Source organism: Chiloscyllium punctatum, chromosome 10, assembly GCF_047496795.1.
Source record: "Chiloscyllium punctatum isolate Juve2018m chromosome 10, sChiPun1.3, whole genome shotgun sequence".
Classification (NCBI taxonomy): Eukaryota; Metazoa; Chordata; class Chondrichthyes; order Orectolobiformes; family Hemiscylliidae; genus Chiloscyllium; species Chiloscyllium punctatum.
The window spans coordinates 5875704-5903577 of NC_092748.1; the positions used below are offsets into that span (position 1 = coordinate 5875704).

At 40.3% G+C, this 27874-nt stretch overlaps 1 long non-coding RNA gene across 1 annotated transcript; it reads right to left on the reverse strand.

The window, feature by feature from the left end:
- On the reverse strand, positions 1–27331 carry LOC140481839 (uncharacterized). Its single transcript, XR_011961616.1, has 3 exons — positions 27227–27331; positions 12295–12543; positions 1–587 (listed from the first exon to the last, which is right to left on the reverse strand). It is a non-coding gene; the product is annotated as an uncharacterized lncRNA (long non-coding RNA).
- Between the last annotated feature and the right edge of the window lie 543 nt (positions 27332–27874).

A 27874-nucleotide genomic window follows, 5' to 3' on the forward strand; every position in this document is an offset into this window, starting at 1 on the left:
TATATTGTCGGTGGCAGGACTGCTGAAACCTTGACCACCCAACCCACACATCACCCAAGGAAGGGAGCAGTATATATTAGAGCCTGCAAGCAAATATTTACAGTTGAAGATGAAAGAAAATCAGGCTGTGCCCCTGTGCAGACAATGAGATTTTGGACTGCTGACCTGTGAACTGTTGCCTGTAGGTGACCCCTGTAAGGTCATTAATGTCTCTATCTTTGAGCCAGGATGTCTGAATTCAAATCCCACTTGCTCAAAATGAGTGTAATAACACAAGAACAGGTTGCTCAAAATGTCTTTCCTTCTGACTCACAAAGATCACCAATAATGTGGTCAAGATTGCTTGTGACCAGGATTTGAATCCCACATAGTTGAACACAGCTTGCATTTCACATGCAGGATATTATTACAGATGTCTTCAACCTGTGCTGTGTCAGATCTTTCTTGATGCAATCGCTCCTTGAAGTGCTTGACATGGCTCACAAGCAGAACATGTGTGCAAACCATTTATTCTGTACTCTCCAGCTGTGTTGCAGCCATTTTCCATTCCCAATGTGTTTTTGTGATTCAGTTGAGGGTGGATAGCTCTGCAGTAGAGAGAGAGATTTGCAGGTTAAGTCAGGCAATCTAGGGTCACCCCAAAAAAAACCTTCATTCTCCTCCTTCCTTGCACTCCCTGGCCACCCAATAAGTTATGATCTTCCATTCCTCCCTCCACTTTTCACAAAAACTCATGTCCTTCAGCATCTCCCTCCTTTGGATACTGAGTTGCCTCCCTTCTCAATTATTGTTTGCTCTTCATCCTAGCAAGCTGCTTCCAACTCCCACAATTGACTTCCACAACTTCCCTACCATCAAGTTGGTCCCTGATAAATTGCCTTGACTTTCACTGAGCAGATTCCCAGGGCTGACTATGGCCCAATGCCCTGACTGACCTAGAAGACAGACCCACTGATGAGTCATCACTGTACTGCTTCCCAGTTGCCATATCACTAATCCTGAGACCAACTGTGTGGATCTGATTATGGCCTATCCCCTGGACTGTAGTGAAATGGAAACCCAAAGAGTGACCATCCCAAGCGGTTGACTGACTGTGTCAAAGCATCTAGACTGAGAGCAGACACCACCCTATAACAATGCTCCCAGACTGATGGTGGTCCCCTTTGACTTGACTGATGTTTACTGCCCTTAGTCATTGAGACATGGCTGTTTGGCTGAAGCACTGAGGTTTATATGTTCCATTAGCTACTGGTGTATGGTGCAAGTATGGCATTGGGAAAACATGGTGCTGTACAACAACACATACAGGCCCTTTTACTGACAACCATGACAATCTGCCTGGCTTTCTGTCCGTGTTAAACGACAAGACAAAATACGAGTATTCTCAGTCTTTAAGTTCTGAATGAAACAGCAAAGCACAAAAAGCTAAGGCAAGTCATGGGAAGGGACAAATGCTGTGAGCATCTAAACAGGCTCAAAATGAATGAGCACAAAGAAAACAAGCTAAGAACTCTGAGATACTCCTTACTCTGATGCATGAGATTGTTAGTTGTCCCTGAATACAGGTCAATCTGGCAGCACCATCACAATGCAAGGTGTGTGCATTCCAAAGTGCAGCACTGAAGTATTAAACCATGTTCCATGTTAATCTGAAATGCGCCATACAGCTGATGCTCGTCCAATGCCAACATGCATGGACTGGGGATGCAGGCAGTCAGACCGAATTGTTGGGAAATGCTGGCCAACATGGAGACCTACAGGACCATGTGGCAAGCTGGAGCCACATGGCACCTGCTCTGACTTTCATGTTGGGAATTGTTGCCATCTAATTTCTCTCCACAGCATGAGAGAATAGGAAAATGCATACACATGCGGGAAAGTTAGGTCCTACTGTGATGTTAATGCATGCAAATAGACCTTACACCACTCATCAGCAAGATTCTCATCACACCATTCAAATCTTGGGTGTAAAATCAGACATTTTTCTCAAGATCGCGAATCTCACTTTTCCAATCTCACCATATTTTCTCAACTAATTCACTATTGTCCATGTTGTTTAAGGGCTGGGAAAATTAGACCTTCAATAACAAGATTGACATTGTGGCTGAAGCTACAGCATTACAATCCGTTTTAGACTGCTCAGGGCCCTTTGACGTAGGCAGTTTAGATACTGGAATGCAGTCTCACCACAGGGATCGCTTTTATAGAGGGGTCTCACTATTGTGCCTCTATTAATTGGTTATAATACCATTTCCATACCAAATGAAGGGTTTAACAAATCACAGAACATTATTATAACAAAAGTGCTGAAAGGATACTTATTAATGTACTTATTACACTTATTAATGCACTGGCTATAAAAAAAGTTCCAAATGCTGGAAACGAAACAAAAAACAGGAAACAGTAGAAATCCACAGTGGTTCAATCCAAATGTATAAAAAGGAGACAGGTTATGATGTTTCACTATAATGTTTCCTTAGAAACTCGGGAAAGAAATCTGAACGAGGCTTCCTTCTTTAGAGTCACTGATATGTGTTTTTATTACATGGGATTCTGAGATCTTGCCTGTGTTTTAGGATGAAATTCTGGCATCCTGTTTGTTGTCCCATGGATTCCAAGCCAAAATGTGGAGGAGAAATGATAATGCTGTGCTCACTAATTTGCCCTACCCTCCACCACTTAGCCTTTAGTACCCTTAGCCTTCCTGTGCATGACAATCTTGATGATCACAGCAATACTGAATCATCAGAAAGTCATCACCAAATTATAATATCCTCTAATCACACACAGCTGTATCAATAAGTCAGTATAATAAATTAATCTATTTGCAAACATTGCATGAACAAGTGTTTGTAGTGAGTCAATGTCAAATGCAACTAATGCCGAAGATGTCTCTCAATAAGGATCTTGTTTTAAAAAGAAAACATATATTAGAATATTTATTAATGTGGAGTTTTTAAATACTGGAGGATATGTCATGGTGTAGTAACGTATTGAGAAGCTGGGGCTGTAATGTATTTGCTAACTGCTCTCTTGCTGAAGAACTGCTGGAATCAGAGGATCAGGCCTAGAAATTTGATAATAGCATCATGCCTATTTCTCAAGCACCACACAGATCTCTTAGTGTGAAAAATAGAAACAGAGGCCAGGACAATCATTATGCATCATTAGTCTGTCATATTGATTAGTTCAAATCTGAAACAGTTGCAGATTCTACTATATGCCTAAATGCCAGTTTCTGAGCCTTCTTATAAAATTCAGTTGTCCTGAAGACATACAGTATTGGACCAATGCCCTTTCACAAAATGCGTAAGGAACTAACTACAGTTGGTAAATCTCAGCTAGACGTTGATTAAACTCATTGGGCCATTGGGTGGGCAATTTGGTCATTATCTATTTGTCCATTGCTAAATTAGATTGAAGTCCTAATTCTTGCAAAATGATGTGATGATGATGGTGAAATGATTTTTCTCACTCTTGTTCTCAAACAAAATCAGAGTAAATCATGAAAACAATCCATTTTAATTCATAAAAGGTGCTCTTTCTCCCAAAAAGAAAAGCAAAATGCAGGTTAAATTATTTATTTCCTATGTCAAATGCATACTTTGCTGAAATAAAACGGATGCTAGAAATCTAAAACAAGCATTAAACTTGCTGAAGAAACTCAGCAAGTCTGGCAACATCTGTGCAGAGAAAGCGGAGTTACTTTTCAGGTCCAGTGACCCTTCATCGGTCCTTGTTTACATGTATATCATATGGCTTTTTTTCTTCAACACAATTATTCTGAGATTAGTTGCATTTGTTAAATAATCCTGAGTGCACTAATAATAATCAATTTAAGATCATCAGTTAAGTTTGTAAACTAGCTATTTATGCTTGCTGGAAGTGACATATATTCATCCATGGGAGCCTGTTATCTGCAAATAAAAAGACTACCTTAAAACTTTGTGCTTTTCTTGAATTTCCCAGGAACTGGAGAGCCTAGTTTCTTTGTTTCATAATGGTAGCAGCTCAATCATTCAGCTTTTAACCTAGCAACTAATCAGCATCCCCTTCCTACTGTAGCATAAATTATTATGATTGTTTGAAATTTGGCGTTCTTGTGCTTGATCTGGTGATCACAATACAAAAATTTTGACTAATACTTGTCTTTTCAATAATATTCCAATTCTGTACTGCTAAGTGGGCACTTATTCATTACATCTCATTGAAATAGATAATCGACTTTCTCGACTTTAGCTGAACAGAATATTAATTACATTCTGAAGTGGATCGTCTTACAGACTGGAACTAGTTGGGTGCAACAGGATTTAGTACAGGACATAATCCTGTTTGATTGAAGTACCTATCCTGTTTAATAGTCTAGTTAAGCTCCACAATAGAGTGCCTGTGCATTTTTTGTCTTTGGTTTACCACAAAACATAATGGACCCCAAAAATAGAGTTCAATTTTCTGGTCAGCAGTGTGGAGGAATATTTGTTACTTGGCTCTAATGACAGAAAGTAGGGACAAAGACTCATGGCTTTTTACTATACCCAGGATTTCCTCCATTTTACACAAGTCACACTGAGGCAGGCTGGGGGAAATCTGAAAATGATGGAAATTATGACGTGTAATGTTATCCTGTCATCACCAAATCATTTGCATTCTAAACCACTATTAAATGGTGGATGAGGAGGGGGTGTGGGAAGGTGCAAGTGCTAAGATCCATTCTCAATGAATTGGATTGGCAATTACATCTGGATAAAAACATAAACTAGAAAATCAACAATCTAATGTGAATGGTCCTTTCCCATCTTATGCATTAATTCCCACCTAGCTTTTTATCCTGATGTGTTCGGATTGAATTTTTGCATCTCTTATTTCTCTCAGAGTAATGTAAAGATATTTCTTAAAACTAGAACTATCTTTGCATTCAAGTCAAGTCAAATCGGCGTAGTCTTACCAGACCATAGGACTGCTCTCTCATTAGAGAGAGACGGCTGATAGCAATTTAACCAGAGTGCTACCATACCTCAGGAACCTGTATTACACCTCTTCCCACCCTATCTCTTGCAAAAATGCCATCCCGTATTCCCAATTTCTCTGCCTCCGCCGTATCTGCTCCCAGGAGGACCAGTTCCACCATAGAATACACCAGATGGCCTCCTTCTTTAGAGACCGCAATTTCCCTTCCCACGTGGTTAAAGATGCCCTCCAACGCATCTCGTCCACATCCCGCACCTCTGCCCTCAAACCCCACCCCTCCAATCGTAACAAGGACAGAACGCCCCTGGTGCTCACCTTCCATCCTACAAACCTTCGCATAAACCAAATCATCCACCGACATTTCCGCCACCTCCAAAAAGACCCCGCCACCAGGGATATATTTCCCTCCCCACCCCTTTCCCATTCTGGCACTTTCCCCTGCTACCGCAAGAACTGTAAAACCTGTGCCCACACCTCCTCCCTCACCTCTATCCAAGGCCCTAAAGGAGCCTTCCACATCCATCAAAGTTTTACTTGCACATCCACTAATATTGTATCCGTTGCTCCCGATGTGGTCTCCTCCACATTGGGGAGACTGGGCGTCTCCTAGCAGAGCGCTTTAGGGAACATCTCAGAGACACCCGCACCAATCAACCAAACCGCCCCGTGGCCCAACATTTCAACTCCCCCTCCCACTCTGCCGAGGACATGGAGGTCCTGGGCCTCCTTCACCGCCGCTCCCTCTCCACCAGATGCCTGGAGGAAGAACGCCTCATCTTCCGCCTCGGAACACTTCAACCCCAGGGCATCAATGTGGACTTCAACAGCTTCCTCATTTCCCCTTTCCCCACTTCATCCTAGTTTCAAACTTCCAGCTCAGCACTGTCTCCTTGACGTGTCCGGACTTGTCGAACCTGCCTATCTCCTTTTCCACCTATCCACTCCACCCTCTCCTCCTTGACCTATCACCTTCATCTCCCCCCCCCCCACTCACCCATTGTACTCTATGCTACTCTCTCCCCACCCCCACCCTCCTCTTCCTTATCTCTCCATGCTGCAGGCTCACTGCCTTTATTCCTGATGAAGGCTTTTGTCCGAAACGTCGATTTCGCTGCTCGTTGGATGCTGCCTGAACTGCTGTGCTCTTCCAGCACCACTAATCCAGTATGAGCTAAAACAACCCCCAGTTCTGAGACAAGTAAGTTATATAATGACAGGTCACACCACTGAAGTAATGCAGAAAATCATAAGGTTATGGCACAAGAAAATTATCATATTAACAAACTAAAACACACCGTGCACCTGTAAAGCATTTATTTCTCTGTCTTTGGCCCAACTGCACACTGAAATCCCCCCTGCCCCCATCGAGGTATTGACAGACTCCGCTAATCCATGCTCTGAGCTGTTCACAGACTTCCTGGTGTTGTATTCTGTGGGAGCCTCGTCATTGAATGCTCCATTTTCACCCATGAAGGGGCATACTGGACTAGCAGGAGATAAAGACAGAAAGTCAGACACTGGTTCAGAATGATTCAGAAGTAGTTGTGTCATGGAAATGTTTCAAGAAGACCTCTGTTTTTCATCCATCCTTGCACATCAATGCCCCTTGAAATAGTCAAGATAAAATAAATAGATCTGCACCAAGCCTACTTACAAATATTGGACATAGACATCCAGAAATAAAATTATCATAAGTCATTTATGTTGAATTAGGACATTTCCATGTATCCCACTGTCTTCCACATTTCATGCCCATTTATTGTATCTTAGATTCCTTCTGCACTATCACTGACCCCATTACCCATAAAGATAAATTTTCACAAACAAAAATGATTTCCTAAACCATTGAACAGTTTGTTTATGGAATTTCTACATCATTTATACAGAGAAAGTAGTCTAGCTTCAAAAATGATTCAGAATAGAATGTTTTTTTTAAAATTAAATTGTCATAGCAATATATATAATCTGTTGATGTTCTTTTCTAACAATTAACAGAGAAACCACAATAATAAAAAAAAATTGCTGTTTGCTTGCATTTGCTGAGCAACACATTAAAGAAAGTAACATTACTGAAATGAACACATTTAGAACGGAATACTGCGTCTGAAAATCCTCAATGACCATGATGAATTAAAGCCTTCGACCAAAAGCATTGATCTTCCATAGAAGTTAAGGCATTGGACTTAAGAAACATTATTAACAAAGACATGAAATGAAAAATTGGGTGTTTTAGTAAATGTTGCAGGGAAGTTAATCCCTACAATGTGGAAACAGGCTCTTCAGCCCAACAAGTCCACACCTACTTGCCGAAGAGAAAATATATTCATATATTCATTATTGCAGAAAATGTATATTTTTGAGTTTAAACATTCTAAGTTTCGGTTACTGGGGAAATGTGATTAAGTGGATTGTTCCACCAAAGAACCAGCAAAGGCATGATCAGCCAAAGCCAATTCTACAGTACTATTCTTATATTCTACTAAGACAGAAAAAAAAAACTGGTAGATGTTTCTTTCTTTGAAAACTCATGTTGAGTAATTCAATGAATTTATCAATGAACAATGACAAGTACTGACTAACATCAAAAATTTCCCATAACAAGCACCATCAATGGTAAGTATTGACTTAAAAGTATAACCGAAATTATAAAGGGAATTAAGACTTGTAGCCAGAGTGATCTTAACTGCAGATATTAGTTGATCTCCTGTGGTGTTGTGCATGAAAAGTAGCAATGAGTTGTAGCCTACATGTGAAACACAATTAGAAACCAACTGATAATTGGAATAGACCTGCAGAAATAATTCAGATCCCATCAGGTTAAATAATTTTATACTAGAAGCTGAAACACTGACATTCTGACCCTGTGCTATTTTTTAATAAGTTCTCAAAACAATAACAGCAGAAAACAATGAAGGCACATTTTGACATATTTGTAAAGATTCTTTCAAATTCTATTCCAAAACAAGTCTTTTGAGAAACAAAAACAGGAATTGCTGAAAAATCTCAGCAGGTCTGGCAGCGTCTGAGGAGAGAAATCAGAGTTAATGTTTCAGGTCAAGTGACTCTTCCACAGAATGGACCCTTCCTCAGTCCTTTGAGAAGTCTAGATTATTTTGAAGAAGGATTTATGGATCTGATATAGTTGCTCAAGGAGAATTGTTTGCAAAAGAACTATGATGCAGGGTTAATTCTTACAAATAAATTAAAGCAAAGAGACAATTTTCCTTTTGTTTTTCTATCCAGAAGTGTTATCACACACAACTAAATGGCTTTTTTCACCCATTGCTAAATCATCCATGTATTTTTTTCATCTATTAACCACCACCAGAAAGTCACCTGTGTAGCCAATTAGATATTTGCATATAAATCTCATTACAGGCATTGCACACCATCAAACGTGAGGTAAGGGAAAGGAAGGGGAAGGGAAGGGAAGGGTAGGAAAGGGCTTAATCAAAGAGAATGTGGTGGAGGTTGGTACAATCACAACATTTAAAAGGCATCTGGATAGGTATATGAATATATGGGCGGCACGGTGGCACAGTGGTTAGCACTGCTGCCTCACAGCGCCAGAGACCTGCGTTCAATTCCCACCTCAGGCGACTCTCTGTGTGGAGTTTGCACATACTCCCCGTGTCTACGTGGGTTTCCTCCGGGTGCTCCAGTTTCCTCCCACAGTCCAAACATGTGCAGGTTAGGTGAATTGGCCAAGTTAATTTGCCCGTAGTGTTAGGTGAAGGGATAAATGTAGGGGAATGGGTTTGGGTAGGTTGCGCTTCGGCAGGTCGGTGTGGACTTGTTGGGCCGAAGGGCCTGTTTCCACACTAAGCAATCTAATTAATAGAAAGGGTTTAGAGGGAAATGGGCCAAGTGCTGGTAAATGGGACCTAGATTAGGTTAGGATATCTGGTTGGCATGGACAAGTTGGACCAAAGGGTCTGTTTCCATGCTGTACATCTCTATGGCTGTATGACTCTAATTGTAGGGGCAAATAAAGCATTGTATCCCCCACTGTTCCCACCTCCCTCTAAAGGCATCAAGAGCATTAGTGCACATCATGTGCTCCCTCTCTAATGACATCTGGACATGAACATAACTGTAGAACAGGGACACTCAGCAGATATGACTTCCTCCACAGCCAGCTGTCTGAACCTGTTTATAGCCAGCCTTGCCAGGCCCAGCAGCAGGCCCATGAGGAGTTCCTTTGATTTGCCCACACCCTTCCACACCGGTAGCGCAAAGATCAGGTGAGTAGGACAGAAGTGCAACCAAAAACACAACAAAAGATGCTTTTCAAATAACTAAAATGGGTACAATTGCCTACAACCTATATATATATATGGTACAAGGGCTCCACAGCTCCTCAAAATAAGCAGTTGGGCTGGGAGTCCGTGAACTGCCACAATACATGGTTATAAGGGACTCTGCGTGCAATGCCCCCCACCCCACATTACAGATGGAAAATGGCAGCAAATAAACATGCCAAGGTGTAGGTAATTTTCCCTTAATGTATGTCATAAACAGTCTTCAGATGTCTGTCATAATCAACTCAAAGGCAAATCTCTCATGCTGGGAGCTCTTCTGGTGAAATGCTAGTGGACCAGGAAACCTAGGTTCAAATCCCACTTGCTCCGGGAGTGTGTAATAACATCTCTGAACAAATTGATTAGAAAATGAGGTTAAATTTTTTAAAATCTCCAATGCTGAAGGGGGTCTGGTGGTGTAGTGGTAGTGTTCCTGCTGCTGGACTGAAAGATCTTACATTCAGGTCCCAAAAAGGTTGATTTTAAGGCCTTTTGTGGTGCAATGGTAGTGTCCCTCCCTACCTCTGAACCAGGAGCCTGGGTTCAAGTCCCACCTGCTCCAGAGGTGTGTAACAACATTTCTGAACAGGTCGATTCAAAAATATTTCAAGCTCTGATTGCCTGAGAAGCATAAAATCCTATTTAATTATCAGTGCATTGTTTTCACCATAAGTTTACAATCCCTGTTGCTGATGGAAATCTATAATTGGGCAAATACTTTTCTCCCATTTGGAATAACCACAGTCCTAGTCAGCTTTATTGATTTGGGAAGCCTGCAGTTATGTTTCATCCATATATTACAAGAAAAAAAAGGTATGACCTCATCACTCCTAACATAATACTCAATCCACCCTCTGTTCAGTAACTCTCACAGGTCTTATTGGTATTAACAGAACTGAGAGGAAGTTACTTGTCTACTATCTCAGCTATGGGGAGACTGCTGGAATAGGAAAGGAGAATTGCAAAAAACATTATAAACAGACAGCCTTAGAATAAAAGGAGTGAGGAGGCAAAATTTCTATTTATTAGGTTAATGATCAAGCAAAATATAACTTGTGGTAAAAGCTTGTAATAGCATTACTCACAGATTAATACTTATTGGGTTGCAATAAGACAGGACATTATTTTGTAACACATTAAGGCTTTCAGATAATCTTTGTTAAAATTTTGACATTTACTCTGTTAAAGGGTATGACAAAGGAAGGTAATTTTGCTGTAATAAATAAATGACCAATCTTGAAGACAGTTAATCATCTATATCCATTTCATCTTTCACCACCTGTAAGCTTGTACCCACATTACCAAAAGAACATAATTGACAGGTGAACAGTCAGGCAAATATTGTAACACCAGGATGTACACCATTTAATTTGATGATTTGTGTTTGATAGCAAGATTGAAAACAAGCACATCTGCTTGTAAATGATTGCAACTGTGAAAGATGGTGTTTTCCACAGCATTTGTCTTGCTCCTCCTCCCACACTTCTAGCCTGTAATTACTGCAGTCGTAATTGTTCCTATAGTTTACTGGCTTTGTGCCTGGCTTCAATACTGATTAGAAGTATGCCATTTTCAGGCATGTCTGGATATAGCAGACCCTTCACATTTTATTGACTGCGGTGTGTGCGACTTTCACACAGGTGTGTACATAAAAGAGTGAGGAAATGATTGGGTTGGGAAACATTGGCTCTGCTCCAAATATGGGTGTGGGAATTGCAGTACATGGCAGGTCAATGTGTTGCAGGAGGCAGGATAAATTTTGGTGCCTGTTGTTTTAAATGATTGCTTACTACAACCAGCACTCTCCACATTATTTAGATTGTATACATGACCAGACAACCCGATGTTCTGAATGGCCAGTGCTGCTTAAATGTAGCCTTTATCCTTTAAAGGGGAGTAACACTATAGCAGCAAGAAGTGATGAGAGTCACTTGAAAAACATCTTTGCTCTGATACATTGAACCTACTATCCGACATGTGATAGGGGGTGAGCATCAACTGTTACAACACTGCATTGGAAATCTAGGTGCAAGATGTGGAAAGGAAACCTTCTCAAGGGCAACTAGGGACAGGCAATAAATGCTGGCCACCCATGTCCACATCCCACAAGATGAATAAATTTTTAAAAATGCTGTCACATTCTTACTGGGACGCGACGTCCTCCAGACTATTCAGGAGGCAGGGGAAGATGTAAAGGTTGTGACCATTGTTAGGAATGCAGGTTAACAAAGTGGAATGCTTTGCAAGAAAAGATTTAATGATCTTACATGTGCTTTCAATGCCAAGAGAGTATTTGTGGACAAATTTTCAAAGGTGGTAGGATAGGTCATTAATGTGGTTCATAAAGATTAGGTTAAACTTATGTAAAATACTATTTTGGCCTCAACTGACACATTGCGCCAAATTCTGGGTGCCATGCTTTAGAAAAATACTTTAAGACTTTGGAAAACGTGCACAGAAATTTACTAAAATTATCCCAATGTTGAGGGTCTAGAGTAAAATGAATATGTTCTTGAAGATGAGTGCTCCCTTTGGAGCAAAAAAGGCTATGAGGAAATTTGCTAAACCTCTTTAAAATTATGAATAATTCAAATAGAGTAAATACAAATAAATTATTTCCAATGTCTGAAGGTCAATAACAGGCATCGGGTGATTGACAAAAGAACCAGAAGTGGTACAAGGAGAAGATTTATTTACATATTGAGTGATTAAAGTTTGAAATGCACTGCCTGATAGGACGGTGGATACAAACTTAGTAGTTGCTTTCAAAAGAGAACTGCAAGAATGTCTGTATGAGAAACAAATGATGAGATGTGAGCAAAGTTTTGGAAAAGTGGGACTGTCTGGATTTCTCCTTAAGTGAGCCAGCAGACTTGAAGGGCAGAATAGCCTCCTTCTGGACTGCACAATTTTATGCTACCTAACCAACCATACAACCAGCTCATCCATTGCTCAATTCATTACATCCCTGCCACACACCTAACAACGCTCTGTATCAATCATTCTCCACTGGTTGAAGTCATACCTGGCACAAAGGAAGACGGTTGTAATTGTTGGAGGTCAATCACCCCAGCTCCAGGACATCTCTACAGGAATTCATCAGCGTAGTATCCTAGGCCCAACCACCTTCAACTGCTTCATCAATGGCCTTCCCTCCATCCTAAGGTCAGATGTGGGATGTTCGCAGCAGTTCAAAAGGACAGCTCATCACCACCTTCTCAAGTGCAGTCATGGATGAGCAATAAGTGCTGGCCCTAACAAGAACACCCACATCCTATAAATGAATAGAAAAAAAAATCAGTACTCAAACCCAACATTAATTCGCTTTATTCTGCATCCTCACGCACTTAGCAATGTTTGGACTCTCACCCCACAACTCTGAGCTCACAAGTACTAGCAGCCATTCAGCCATGACATTCACATCACCATACACATTAGAGGAAACTCATTGATGCACATCTATCTTTAATACAGGAATAGTTTCTGCATAGCATGAAACAACAGAAAGGAATTGGAGGACTAAGAGCACACCTACTAGTTTTAAAAGCAATTAAGATGGCAATATGGCCATTATGGAAAGGAACACTGTTGAGGCTGTAAGTCATTGGCAGAGCTGAAGTGGTTGATGATTAGGGAATTTGCATATCTAAGCCACCTTCTCCCATCCCAGTCCACCTCAACTGTTAAATCTCTTCTGGCTAATAGCTGCAGTGCAGTGAGCACACACTTCTCACTTTCTTCTCTCTTCTCCTTATACCCCCAACCCTTGTCAGAGAGTCATAGAGCTGTACAACATAGAAACAGACCCATCGGTCCAACTCATCCAAGCCGACAATATATCCTAAATTAATCTAGTCCCATTTGCCAGTATTTGGTCCATATCCATCTAAACCCTTCCTATTCATATACACATCGAGATGCCTTTTAGATTGTAATTGTACCAGCTTCCACCACTTACTCTAGCAGTTTGTACAGCACCCTCTGTGTGAAAAAGTTGCCCCTTAGGTCCCTTTTAAATCTTATCCCTCTCACCTTAAACCATTGCTCTCAGGTTTTGGACTCCCCTACCCAGAGGAAAAGACTTTGACTATTCACACTAAACATGCATCTCATGATTTCATAAACTTCTATAAGGTCACTATTCAGCCTCTGACCTCTCGGGAAAATAGCCCCAGCCTATTCAGCCTCGTCCTATAGCTCAAACCCTCCAACCCTTGCAACAAGGACTGGAACCTATGCTGTGAATGAAGAAGACAAGATGAGGCAGCTTTGATGCTGGAAAGCTGACACAGTGTTACTGGGGATGGGAAATGGTCTTTAAGTGAGCCCTTAAATGCTTCAATCCTCCATTCAACAAGTGGTTGTATCACTTATATTTATGCAACTGACAATATGCCATGATGCCAAGTTGGCATTGTCCTGCTCCTGTTGACTTTCCGAATCATTATACCAGTCTTACTGCCTCCAACCTGTTGCCAATGGGCTGGGAAAATTCAGCTTTACATATATTCTACCGGTCTGGATAGAAGAGGTACCAGTGTATGGTGAGGTACTGGACACAAACACATAGAAACAAAGGTCAAGGATTTTAGATAGAGCTTGGAACCCAGCCTTTCTAACATAGTCAGCACACCTGCAGAACTCACCATGATGCAGTCAGTCCCAGTAGCAGATGTTACAGCTTTCATTGCAGTACAAACAGCTTTAAACTGAGTGCTGAAGTGAAAGTTTCCACTGGACACCGGGAAAGAGAATTCCAAAGCATTACTGCAATGTCGGGTCAACCTACTCTCCAATGGATCATTAAGATTGATAAAGTGAAGTCCTGAAGGAGTGGCAGTTGCACTGTGGTTCATGAACCTATTGTCCTTTCTGATGGTTTTCCTGCCCCCCACCCCTCCAATGCCAATCTCCTTTTGCTGCCTTTCTGTCTTCCCAGCTGATACTGGAACAATGCATTTTGGCTGAAACTGGCGTGTATATGTTATCGGACTTCTAAAATATATATAACACGAGGCAGAATTCTCCCATTTTCAGTTACAGTATTTTATTGAGTGAGATCCATGATGCCTGGTCCACCATGGCTCACAGTGACCTGCTAATATGTATTTCCATTGAGCTACATTTTTTAATCTTACTTACACCATAATTTAAAATCAATTTCTAAAATTATTCTTTGTCATTTGAATTTTGATTTTAGTGATTTTAACAGTTAAATCAGAAAACAATTCTGTTGCTTTGACTTATACATCTTCTGTAATAACTGGCTCCAACAGCTTTGGCACAGCCTTTTGTGTTTGAGAAGAGTATGATCAAACTTTCATTTGCGCTGTTTTATTTGAAGCACATTTCACTTCAAGATTCAAGTTTCAGCAATAAATAATGGATAGCTGGAATGAGCACACAGATAATGAAAAGGTATAATTCTTTGAAAATAATGGACACCATAAATAATCACCAGAGAATAATAACCATTCAGTTATGATTCCTTTGGTTAAAAAATGAATACCAGGAAGAGTGAAGGAGAGATAAGTGGATGTCCCGAAGTGATTCTGTTAAAAATGATGGATAAATGAAAACTGTAAGATTTTGAAGCACTGTCCCATCCTCGAAAGGAGAAGGAGTGATTTTGATGGCTTCCATTGCTGATTGAAGCATAGAATGATTTACAGAAGGAGGCCATTCGGTTTGCCATGTCTACACTAGCTACTAGCGCTACTTATCAAGTCCCACCCCCCTGAATTTTCCCCTTAGTCCAGTAAACATTTTCTTCTCAGATAATTATCCAAGTTCCTTTTGAATTCTCTGATTGAATTGTTTTCCCCACTTCTCAGGCAGTCCATTCCAATTCCTAGCCATGAAATTTTTGAAGTGATACAAGTCAACATGAAGTAGTAATTGTTCAGAAAGTCTCACTAGAATTGAAAGAACTATAAATCAAGGAAAGAGAAAAATCTAAACCAGTTTGGTGTATAAGGGTGTAGGAGTCTGAAAGGTTTAATACTGTGGCATGCTTTAAGCACCATCCACTCTGATGACGTCATTTGGACTTGTAGGCAGAACACCTTAGGATCTCAAACAATAGGACCAAACATCCATCATTGTTTGGGCTTTGTTGCAATATCAATTGTAACTAAGAAAGCATTTGACAAGGACCTTCATGGTAGTCTGCTCCAGAAGATGAAGTCGCAAATTGGATAAAAAATTGGCTTGGTCTTGGAAGAGTGAGGATAGCTGTGCAGACTGGAGGTGTGTGACCAGTGGGGTTCTGCAAAGATCAGTGCTGGAACCTCTGTTGTGCATATTGTATATAAATGACTTAGGTGGAAATGTAGGTAGTCTGATTAGTAAGTTTGCAGATGACACAAAAATTGGTGGAGTCATGAATGGTGAGGAAGATTTTCAAAGGATACAGCAGGATACAGATCATTTGGAAATTTGGCCAGGGAATTGGCAGATGGAGTTTAATCTAGAGAGGTATGAGGTAATGTATTTTGAAAATGCCAAAAACTTGAGGAAATTATACAATTAATGGAAGGACCCTTGCGAGCATTGATACAGAGAAGGATCTTAGGGTCCAAGTCCATAGTTCCCCAAAAGTGGATAAGGAAGTAAAGAAAGCAAACAGCAAGTTTGCCTTCATCGGTCAATACATTAAATATAAAAGTTTGGAAGGCATGTTGCAACTGTCTTAGACTTTAGTTAGGCCACATTTGGAGTATTGAATGCAGTTCTGGTCCCCACACTCTCGGAAAGATGTGGAGAATTTGGAGAGAGTGCAAAAGAGGTTTACTGGATGTTGCCTGAATTGAGTGCATTGACCATAAGGAGAGTTTGGACAAACTTGGATTGATTTTGCTGGAACATCAGAGGCTGAGGGGCAACCTGATAGAAGTATATAAATTATAACAGGCATGGATAGGGTGAAGAGTCACTTTTTTTTTGCAGTCAAATACTAGGGGGTAAAGGATTAAGGTAAGAAGGAAATGTTTAAGGGCAATGTACAAGGTAAGTTTTTTACGCAGAGGGTGGTAGGTGTATGAAACACTCTGCCAAAGGAGGTGGTAAAAGCAAAGACAGTAGCAATGTTGAAGAGGCATTTAGGCAGACACATGAACAGGTAGGGAATAGAGGGATACAGACAATGTGCAGATAGATGGGATTAGTTTAGAATGGCATCAAAGTTGGTGCAGATATGGTGGGCCACAGGGCCCGTTCCTGTGCTGTACTGTTCTACGTTCTATATCAATGTAACCAGTAACTCGTGCTTAACATGCAATAAACTACTCTTGTTCAACACAGAGCATCTTTTAGTTAGATCAGTCAGTAACTTTCCTCTACCACACTGAATCAAGCAGGTTGTGTAGATTACAGCACTAAAGAAAATGGTGGGCGCAAACATACCACATAGTGAGGTGCAAACTTAATTTGACTGCATGTACAACAAGGTGATCAACAGGGCAGATTTTACTTGGCTGTCATATACAGCATACTGACAAGGTTTATGAGCGTCTTCAGACTCAGCTTTTAGTCATCTGTTCATGCAGTCAGCAGCAAGGAAGAGTTGAATCTTTAAGGTCCTTACAAAAGAAACTTTTGTGGCAAGATTCAACAAGGAAGACTCTACAATCAATGGTAAAAGCATTTCAAACCTGGTAAGAGACACACTGCATCAGAGGATTTTGAACTTTCTGGAAAAAAGGAATTAGTTCTCCAAAGCTGATACAGACTGCATCATGTGATAATAGTCTATAGGAACAGTCCTGAGTCAGGGTTCAGCCAGAAAACAAATGAATATCGGTGACTCCATGAATAAAGTTTGATTGCCATAAAAAAGCAGTGCAGTGTTGTAGGCTGGGAAAATAAAAGGGAAGCACTTCAACCTCAGATTGACATTACCATCACATTGGGTGGGTCACGAAGTACTGTTATGGCATAGGGAAAACCCTGTCTGTTAATTTTAAACTAGCAACACAGAAAAGATTTATCCCATGCAGTAATCTGTGAAAATTTGAGAGGCCAAGATCTATTTAAAGTAAAAATTAACAACTTTTTGAAATAAAGTATAACAGAGAACAATTAACTAATAACTATATACAACTTATGATTTGGAGATGCCGGTGTTGGACTGGGGTGGACAAAGTTAAAAATCACACAACACCAGGTTATAGTCCAACAGATTTAATTGGAAGCACTAGCTTTCGGAGCGCTGCTCCTTCATCAGGTGGTTGTCACCTGATGCGGTGCTCCGAAAGCGAGTGCTTTCAATTAAACCTGATGGACTATAACCTGGTGTTGTGTGATTTTTAGCGAAATACAACTCCTTTCTCTACCTATCTTTTACTTTCTCTTCTATAATACTAGGCTGATAAAACACCCGAGTAAGTTTAACCAAAAAATTCAAAACCAGCCAGCTGTCGTATCTTCCTCTGTAGATTTTCTCTCCAGGTCTGAGTCGATGTTTTTTCTCTGTGCAATCTCCTTCACTTGACAGGTACCTCTCAGAGAGTTCTTACTAGCAGCCTACGTTTGTTGGTCTTTTGGCAGTTCTCCCTCAACTGGTCAATTTTTCCCGGTCTTATACCCCCAGAGCATCAGATTGTGTCAGTGACTTTTAATATCGTCAGTTTACTAAACTCAAACTTGATTGGAGTTTGGTTTTTTTGGGGGGTATACTTTAAACTAATTCGAATCTGTTTTTATCTCCAGGTAACCAGCTACCCTGGCTGCTGGACCACATGTTACATTGTATCTTATTGAGAACACTTAGTGCTGTCAGATAGTTCTGCTAGCTTTTAACTTTCTTAAAGGTACAATACACCCACATCTTCATAACACCTACCCCCTTCAGAAAAAATGAACCATCATAATGAAAAGACAGCTTCATTCTTTTCTTCTATTGTTTAAACACATTACCCTCACATACCGATGACCTTAATCTGTTCACTTTAACTTCTTCCTATATAACTGTATGTATGTATATAACATTAAATAAATACAAAACTCATCCAAACTTTATCAGTTAAATCCACAACAATATATCTGCGATTACATTCTTACGATCCGCAATATGTATGATTTTTAAATTAAAAGTCTGTAACATAAGACTCCAACGAAATAGTCTCATATTCTTGTCTTTAAAGTGTTCTAAGAATGTAAGATGATTGCGATCCGTGTATGCAAGTGTCTCCGACATATTGTTCATGACGTTCACATTAGAATGTTGTAAGGTCAGTACCAAACTCAGTACTTCTTTCTCGAGAGTGGAATATTTCCTCTGGTGGATGTTGATCTTCTTTGAAAAGTAACCAACTGGCAGTTCAATCCCATCCTCATCTTCCTGTAGGAGTACAGCTCCAACTCCTATGTCACGAGCATCAATGGCGACTTTAAAAGGTTTTGAAAAGTTTGGTGTAGCTAAAACTGATTTGGTGGTTAATATCGATTTCAAATGGTCAAATGCCTCCTGCCATTGTTCTGTCCACCCAAACTTTGTGTTCTTCTTCAGCAAATTGGGTAATGGTGCCACTAGACTGCTGAAGTTTGGAACAAACTTCCGATAGAAACTGCTGAGTCCTAAGAATTGAAGCACCTCTTTCTTCAAGGTTGGTTGTGGAAATTCCTATTTTATTTAAGTTTTATTCCTTACATTTTTATTTAAGTTTATCACCAGTTTTGCTTCTCACAGTCATTCAAAGAGCTCTGCCAACTGTACCATGTGACCTTTCCAGGATTTACTAAAGATCACTACATCGTCCAAACAGACTGCACAGTTTGTTAATCCAGCCACAACTCTGTTCATGAGTCTTTGGAATGTGGCAGGTGCGTTCTTCATTCCAAAGAGCATCACCTTAAACTGGTATAGCCCATTTGGTGTTACAAACACAGAAATTTCATTCACCGTCTCTGATAAAGGTACCTGCCAGTAACCACACATAAAGTCCAACTTGGTGATGTAACTGGCTTGTCCGACTTTCTCGATACAGTCCTCCAATCTAGGAATTGGATATGAGTCCGATTTTGTAACGGCATGACCTTCCATAATCCACACAGAATTGTTGAGTCCCATCCAATTTGGGAACTAAGACGATCAGTGAACTCCACTCGCTCTGGCTTGGTTTGATGATGTCCTCATTGAGCATGGCCTCCACCTCCATCTGGACCTGTCTGGCTTTGAAAGGATTAAGCCAATAGGGGTTTTGTTTTATCGGAGCAGGATCCCCTATGTCTACTCACATACAATAGCATTAATCCACCCCAACTGATTATTACATATGTCCCTATACTGCAGTAACAAATCTTTCAACTGCATTCTATGCTCCTGAAAGAGATAGCTTACTAACCTATCCTACTCCTCAAGGACTTCTTCAGTTCTAAATCTATTTTGAGGCACATTAAAATCCACATCATCTGGATTTGATTCCTCATTCTGCGCAGTAGTAACTAACATGTTTCAACATGTTCACATGACATAGCCGATACCCTTTTCTCTATCTGGCATTTTTACTAGATAATTCACCTGAATCAACTTTTTCTCAATTTGATAGGAACGATTAAACCTGGCTTTGAAGGGATCTCCTATCACTATTAATGGTACTAACACATCATCCCCATGGGGAAATGTCCAAGTCTCAGAGCTTTTATCTGCCACCTGTTTCATTCCATACTGTGCCCTCTTTAGGTACTGTTTAGCTAACTCACCTACTTGATTTTGTCTCTCCCTCGCCTCAGATACATAATTGAAGTGTGAGATCTCTAACTTTGGTCCTGGCAATTTTTCTTTAATTAATTTCAAAGGACCTTTCACTTCATGCCCAAATATTAACTCAAAGGGTGTGAACTGAATAGATTAGTTTGGGGCATCTCTAATGGCAAACAATACAAATGGGATACCTTTATCCCAATCATTTGGGTAACCCTGACATTATGCTCTCAAAATGGACTTCAAGGTCTGATGCCACCTTTCTAAGGTTCCCTGGGATTCAGGATGATACGCACTGGATTTGAAGTGCTAGATACCTAAGTTATCCATAACCTCCTTAAACAGACCCTTGGTCTGACTAAATCTCTTTGCATAGCCCGTACCATGTGAAGGAAGCTACTAACTCCTCTACCACCTTTTATGCCTTGATACTCCATAATGAACTTGCCTCCGGAAATCTGGTAGACACATCTTTATGGTTAACAAGTACTGATTCCTAATTTTAGTTCTCAGGAGGGGATCTACACAATTAATTGTAAACCGCGTGAAAGGTTCTTCAAATGGGGGAATTGGCAACAGAGGTGCTGGTTCTCTTTCCGCTTGTATCTTACCTACCATTTGGCATGTATGACACGTTCAGCAAGTTAACCACATCTGTGTGCATTCCAAGCTAATAAAAATGTTTTTGTACCCTATCCTGAGTTTTTCATACCCCTAGGTGACCTCCTAAACGTAGTTCATGTGCTACCCATAACACCTCCTGGGCTCATTTCTCCTCCACACTAACCTGCTGTGTTCCATTTTAGGATTCCATCTTTCAGATAATAACCCTCCGGAATATTTGCTGTCTCCTTTTTGGAGTACGCATCCACATATATACCTTTTATCATCTTGTCTTGATGTTGCAAATCCCTTAGCCTTTCAGAACTAAACACTTTTCTCTGACCCACTGCCTGTTCAGCTTTTTCCTGCACCATTAAGTAAACAGGGTATCTGCTAACTGAACCTCAACTCCTTCATCTTTCTCTTTACTTTTCGCTTCATGCTATGACTTAAGATAGTAGGATCTGGTTACCACATGGTCTGGAAAAACACCAGGATATTTCTGTTATAACTCCTCAGTTTCTTGGTCTTCATTGGGCTTCTCCACAACAAGGAGTGTCACTCCCACCTTGGATCCTGCCAAATCATTCCCAAGAACAAACTAAATTCCTGGAACTGACACTCTGTCAATCACTCTCACTATAACTTCCCCAGTCTTAAGTTGGCACTCCAACCTGATCTTACATAGGAGAACGCTAAATTTCTGTCTGTCTATCCCACAAATTACCACACTCTTGGGTAACAGATCAGAAAGAGTGCATATTCACTCATCCATTACTATCAGCAATAGGTTAGATCCTGTATCTCTCAAAATTATAACCATGTGTCCTTCTCCCCCCGTTCTTTCTGAGTAAACTTTACCCATGCAGGTGAATTCTTTGTAGAGATTAAGTACTAACTCCATACCCAGCCCCTGCCTAGGCCGTGCACTCTCCTGCAGCTCCTTGGCTCTTCTTGGCATCTCCTTTACTACCTTCACTAATGCCACTTGCTTAGCTGTTTTTTACCACATCTTTTCCCACAGCGCCTTTCTTTAATGACCAGCACTGTGACTTTACGTGTCCCACTTTACCACAGTGGATACACCTGAGGTCTTTCACCTCCTTTCCACCCTCTTAGACTTATTTTTTATTTAAATTCTTACCAGTGCTCTCTACTCTTGGTTTCATAGTGTAGGATCTCCCTTTCTCCCAACTTCTATCCCTCACAGGATGAAATTCTGGCCAAAGGTTTGTCTTATGCACAAACATGCTAATTCTTCTGCCCTTCTCACTTCCTGAACTTTCTGTTCCTCCATGTGAATTCTTACCATCTCTGGAAGTGAGTTTTTAAACTCCTCCAGCAGAATAATCTCTTGTAGAGCCTCAAAAGTCTTATCTATTTTTAAAGCATGCACCTATCGATCAAAATGACTATGGTTAATTCTTTCAAACTCAACATAAGTCTGACCTGGTTCCTTCTTTGTGTTTCTGAACTGCTATCTCTATGCTTCTGGTACCAATTCATAAGCACTTAAAATAGCCTGGATTTAAGATTTTAACTGGTTAGACAGATTTGAATCGATTTTGAGTATGAAAAATTCCAGCAGATTTAAACACTTGCAGGTTAATGCCCTAGACCTTTAAATAAAACATAGGTGAGGCAATTTATTTAATTTCAGTGACTTGTAGTTGATTAAATTAAAAGTGAGAGAAATGGCTCTTAAAATATCTTCATAATCTCTTGACCCCTCACCTGACAGTGCGGCAAATACCTCACTAGCTCTGCCTACCAGCTTCGTCTGAACTAGCATTACCCATAAATGCTCAGACCACTCCATCTGCCTAATCAATATTTAAAATGAAACAAAGAGGGCTTCAACATCTTCCTTATCAAAATGTGGCAGAGTTTTGACATTTTTGTATATATCACTACCTTCTCTTTTAATCTCCATTCTGTTAACCTGACTTTGCTAAGTCGCAACTACTCAAGTTCAAATTCTCTCTTTTTGTCTCTCCCTTTCTTCTCTCTCTCTTTCTCTCTCTCTTTGCTCAGCCAAGAACTGTCTCTCTCTCTTTTCCCCCTCTCTCTCTTTTTATTCTCTTTCTCCCCTTTTTCTCTCTCTATGTTTATCTTCCACCTCCATTTTCTTCAATTGTAATTTAAGTTTTTCTACCTCTACTGCACTTGTCTGTTTCTCTGACACACAACAAGGAGTGTTTGAGTAATGCGCTTACAATTTTAGCTTTACTTTTGTCCTTGGTTAAACCCAAATCTAATTTCTTTGCCAGTTCTAAAAGTATGACCTGTTTCTTTCCTTCTAAACTTTCTTGGCAAATTTGAGAATCATCTTCAAATCCAAGAACTTCTTTAGCAATTTTAAGAGCCATTTCTCTCACTTTTAATTTAATCAACTACAAGTCACTGAAATTAAATAAATTGCCTCACCTATGTTTTATTTAAAGGTCTAGGGCATTAACCTGCAAGTGTTTAAATCTGCTGGAATTTTTCATACTCAAAATCGATTCAAATCTGTCTAACCAGTTAAAATCTTAAATCCAAGACCCAAACCATTCAAATGCCAGACAAGCCCCCAAACAGTAATGACACAGGTTAAAACCCCTCTGTTAACTTTAAACCAAGAAACAGAAAAGATTTATCCTATGCAGTAATCTGTGAAAATTCGAGAGACAAAGAACTATTTAAAGTAAAAATTAAGAACTTTAAGAAATAAAGTATAACAGAGAATAATTAACTAACAATTATATACAACTCCTTTCTCTATCTTTTACTTACTGTTCTATAATACTTGTCCAATAAAACCCCTGAGTAAGATTTACCAAAAAAATTCAAATTTCAAAACCAGCCAGCTGTCATATCTTCCTCTGTAGATTTTCTCTCCAGGTCTGAGGCAATGTTTTTTTCTCTGTGCAAACTCTTTCTTTTGACAGGTATCTCTCAAATAGTTCTGACTGGCAGCCTACACCTGTTGGTCTTTTGGCAGTTCTCCCTCAACTGTTCAATGTTTCCTGGTCTTATACCCTCAAAGCATCGGATTGTGTCATTGGCTTTTAATATTGTCAATATTCAAAATTTAAATTTGATTAGAGTTTTTTTGGGGGGTATAATTTGAACTGATTGGCCTAATTTGAATGTGTTTTTGTCTCCAGGCAACCACTCTAGTTGCTACTAGCTACTCTAGTTGCTGGACCAAAAGGTTACATAGAACATAGAACATAGAAAAATACAGCGCAGTACAGGCCCTTTGGCCCTTGATGTTGCGTCGATCCAAGCCTACCTAACCTACACTAGCCCACTATCCTCCATATGCCTATCCAATGCCTGTTTAAATGCCCATAAAGAGGGAGAGTCCACCACTGCTACTGGCAGGGCATTCCATGAACTCACGACTCGCTGAATAAAGAATCTACCCCTAACATCTGTCCTATACCTACCACCCCTTAATTTAAAGCTATGCCCCCTTTTAATAGATGACTCCATACATGGAAAAAGGTTCTCATGGTCAACCCTATCTAAACCCCTAATCATCTTGTACACCTCTATCAAGTCACCCCTAAACCTTCTTTTCTCCAATGAAAACAGCCCCAAGTGCCTCAGCCTTTCCTCATACGATCTTCCTACCATACAGGCAACATCCTGGTAAACCTCTTCTGCACCCATTCCAGTGCCTCCACATCCTTCCTATAGTATGGCAACCAAAACTGCACACAATACTCCAGATGCGGCTGCACCAGAGTCTTATACAACTGCAACCTGACCTCAGGACTCCGGAACTCAATTCCTCTTACCAATAAAAGCCAGTATGCCATATGCCTTCTTCACCACACTATTTACCATGTGGCAACTTTCAGAGATCTGTGTACATGGACACCATGATCCCTCTGTTCATCCACACTACCAAGTGTCCAACCATTAGCCCAGTACCCCATCTTTTTGTTACTCATACCAAAGTGAATCACCTCACACTTACCCACATTGAACTCCATTTGCCACCTTTCTGCCCAGCTCTGCAGCTTATCTATATCCCGCTGTAATCTGACACATCCTTCCTCACTGTCAACAACTCCACCGACTTTTGTATCATCCGCAAACTTGCTCACGCAACCTTCTAGCCCCTCCTCCAGGTCATTTATAAAAATGACAAACAGCAATGGTCCCAAAACAGATCCCTGCGGAACACCACCAGTAACTGCGCTAGTAGTTACATTATATCTTGTCCAGAACACTTGAGCTGTCAGGTAGTTCTGCTAGCTTTTAACTCTCTTAAAGGTACAGTACCCCTTACACCTTCATAACTCCTACAAAAAAGGAAATCAAGAGCCATATGGGCAAGTTAAACCAAGGTTGTAGACTTGGGGACATCGCAAAGACAGAATGAAACTGAAAAAGGAGAGAAGTTAGATAGCTAAGTGGCCTTGGTTTAATGGAAAAGGGAAGGTAAGAGACTTGAAAGGCAGGAGATCCTTCATTAAAACCACTTGTTTAAACCACAGGATGTGTGAATCTTGCAGGAAAACTGAAAGAAATGTTGAATATTACAGCAAGAACCTTCTGTGAGAAAAAAGCAAGCTTCATTGCTTTAAGCTGTAAAGAGCAGGAATAATTTAGTAAAACAGTGATTAAAGTGTACTCATTCAGTAAAGCCTTTATGGAAACAGAAATCATTAATGAAGGCTGCAAATAGCAAGATTCACCCAGGGAAGCCATGAGAAAGAAAGATTCGGCCATGTTATGGAGTTGTAGAGATATACAGCACAGAAACAGACACTTTGGTCTAACTCGTCCATGCTGACCAGATATCCTAGATAAATCTAGTCCCATTTGCCAGCACTTGGCCCTTATCCCTCTAAACCCTTCCTACTCATGTATCCATCCAGATGCCTTTTAAATGTTGTAATTGTATCAGCCTCCACCACTTCCTCATTCAATACACACACCACCCTCTGCGTGAAAAAGTTATCCCTTAGATCCCTTTTAAATCGTTCCCTTCTCACCTTAAACCTATGGCCTCTAGTTTTGCACTTTCCAACCCCAGGGAAAGGCCCTTGACTATTTACTCTATTCATGCTCGTCATGTTTTTATAAACCTCTATAAGGTCACCTCAGCCTCTGATTCTCCAGGGAAATTAGTCGCTAAATGTGGGAATCTCCAGTACAACAGCATCAAGCAACAGCATTGATTTTGAATGTTAAAAATGTCAAATTAGGCAAACATTACAACAGAAATAATATTGTCAGGATGATTTATTTCCAGAAATGGGCCAAATAAAATGCTGAATCAGACATTTTGGAGAAAATAATATATAAAATACAGAATAGCTTCCGAATTTGATTTTAAATCAGAATCTGACAAATAAATAGCGTTCTCCTTACAATTGGAAGTAAAACAGATGAACTTATAGCTTGCCAACAGTTAAGGAAACAATGAACATTTTTGAAAATGTACTGATAGCCCTTGACAACTACTTTAATTTTAGCAGAAATAAAATCCTTGTAAGAGCAGGATGTAGTTCAGCATCCAGAGAATCCATGGATAATTTCATCAGTGATTAGCAGAAAAAATGTGACTATGGTGACGTAAAGTGCTATAAGAACCAAACTGGTTGTCAGAATTGCTGATGGATCTTTGTCAGATTTATTGTATGACGAAGAACTGACTCTTAAGAGAATAATTTGGATGCAGTTCGAAGACCTTCAGTCTGTAGGTGTTTTAAAATCATCAAGACTTCTTAACATCTGTCAATCTCATGGCCACTATCATTTAGGACAAGGGCAGCAGATACATGGGAGCACCACCACCTACAAGTAACCCTCCAAGCCACACACCATCCAGGCTTGGAAATATATCACTGTATTTTCTGTGTCACTGGGTGAAAATCCTGGAAATTCCCCCACTCCCCACCTCCTCAACAGCATTGTGGGAGTATCTATGGCCAGTAGACTCCCATGGTTCAAGAAGGCAGCTCACCACTACCTTCTCAAGGGCAACTAGAATAGGCAATAAATGCTGGTCCAGCCAGCGACACCCAATTAATTTATAAAATGCTGCAGGTTCCCGAATGATCTCTCCATGCATCAATTTGTCATATATCTGGTGTAAGAACCCTCCTAAACTTTATAATACATTGGACATTCTACTTTGTAAAATTTCTCCAGCTGAAGTGATCCTGAGTGGAAGTCTGCTGAAACAAAATCTCCCAAATGGAGTGATAAATATCATAAGCAGTCTTGATTGTTAATTTCGTGGCACATGCCAGAATCCATTGTTGACATTATGTTTGGTATTAGGCAATTTGGCTAAACTCTCATTGACTGCTAACATAGAATGGATTTCCCTAGCTATAGTTTTGTTGAGATATGTTCAGTCAACACATATTCTGATGGAGCCATTGGGTTTGGATACAATAACCACACACAGTATTATTTAGGAGTCTGAGCCATGTGATCTTGATGGTATTTCAGCAAAATTGGACAAGACAAGGCCTATCTCCACATCAAGAGCACTTCATTTCATCTTTTATGCTTTTACCAACTAGCAAGGTGAGTTTCTTGCTCAGCAATGACAAGCTGCCAATTAAGGAGGATTATAACTTGTTAAGTGCCTTGTTAGCAGATCAACTCATCTAATTAATAATCAGCATTCCATCCTTACCAAAGTTGTCAAACAAGCTAGACAATGAGAATTCTCAACGTAGAAATCATTTCAGGTAACTGGCAACTTGATCTTGCTGCTTGCTCCAACATGGGTACCATGCTCCTGGAATAAGAGAAAGACAGGTATTAAAGGAAAGGAGTGGTTGGCACAGCTGTTATTTTTGGTGCTGGTGGGGACGCACCCTGAGTAAGTGAATAGGCAACAAAGGGCATGCAAGGTCAGTGCTGTCAGGATTTGCAGTGGGTGACAGCAAGTGAAGGAAGATGTTACAGGTAATAGTGAGAGCAGGAGAGCATGAGACTTGGTGGAAGGTGATCCCAAGATAGTGTAGCATTCAGTGAACTATTCCAAATTCATTGGATTTCAGGATTGGAAAATTACTCAAGTGACACCTCCAATCAAGAAGGGAAGGAGACAGAAAACAGGAAACTGTAGGCCAGTTAGCCTGATGTCTGTTGTTGGGAAAATGCTGGAGTCCATCATTAAACATGAAATAGTAGGACATTTCAGAAACTTAACAAAATCAAACAGAGTTAACAGTTTTGTGAAATATATCATATTTGGCAAATGTACTCGGTGTACAAAGCAGAGTTGATAAAGGAAACTGGTAGATGCAGTAAACTGGATTCCCAGCTGGCATCCAAT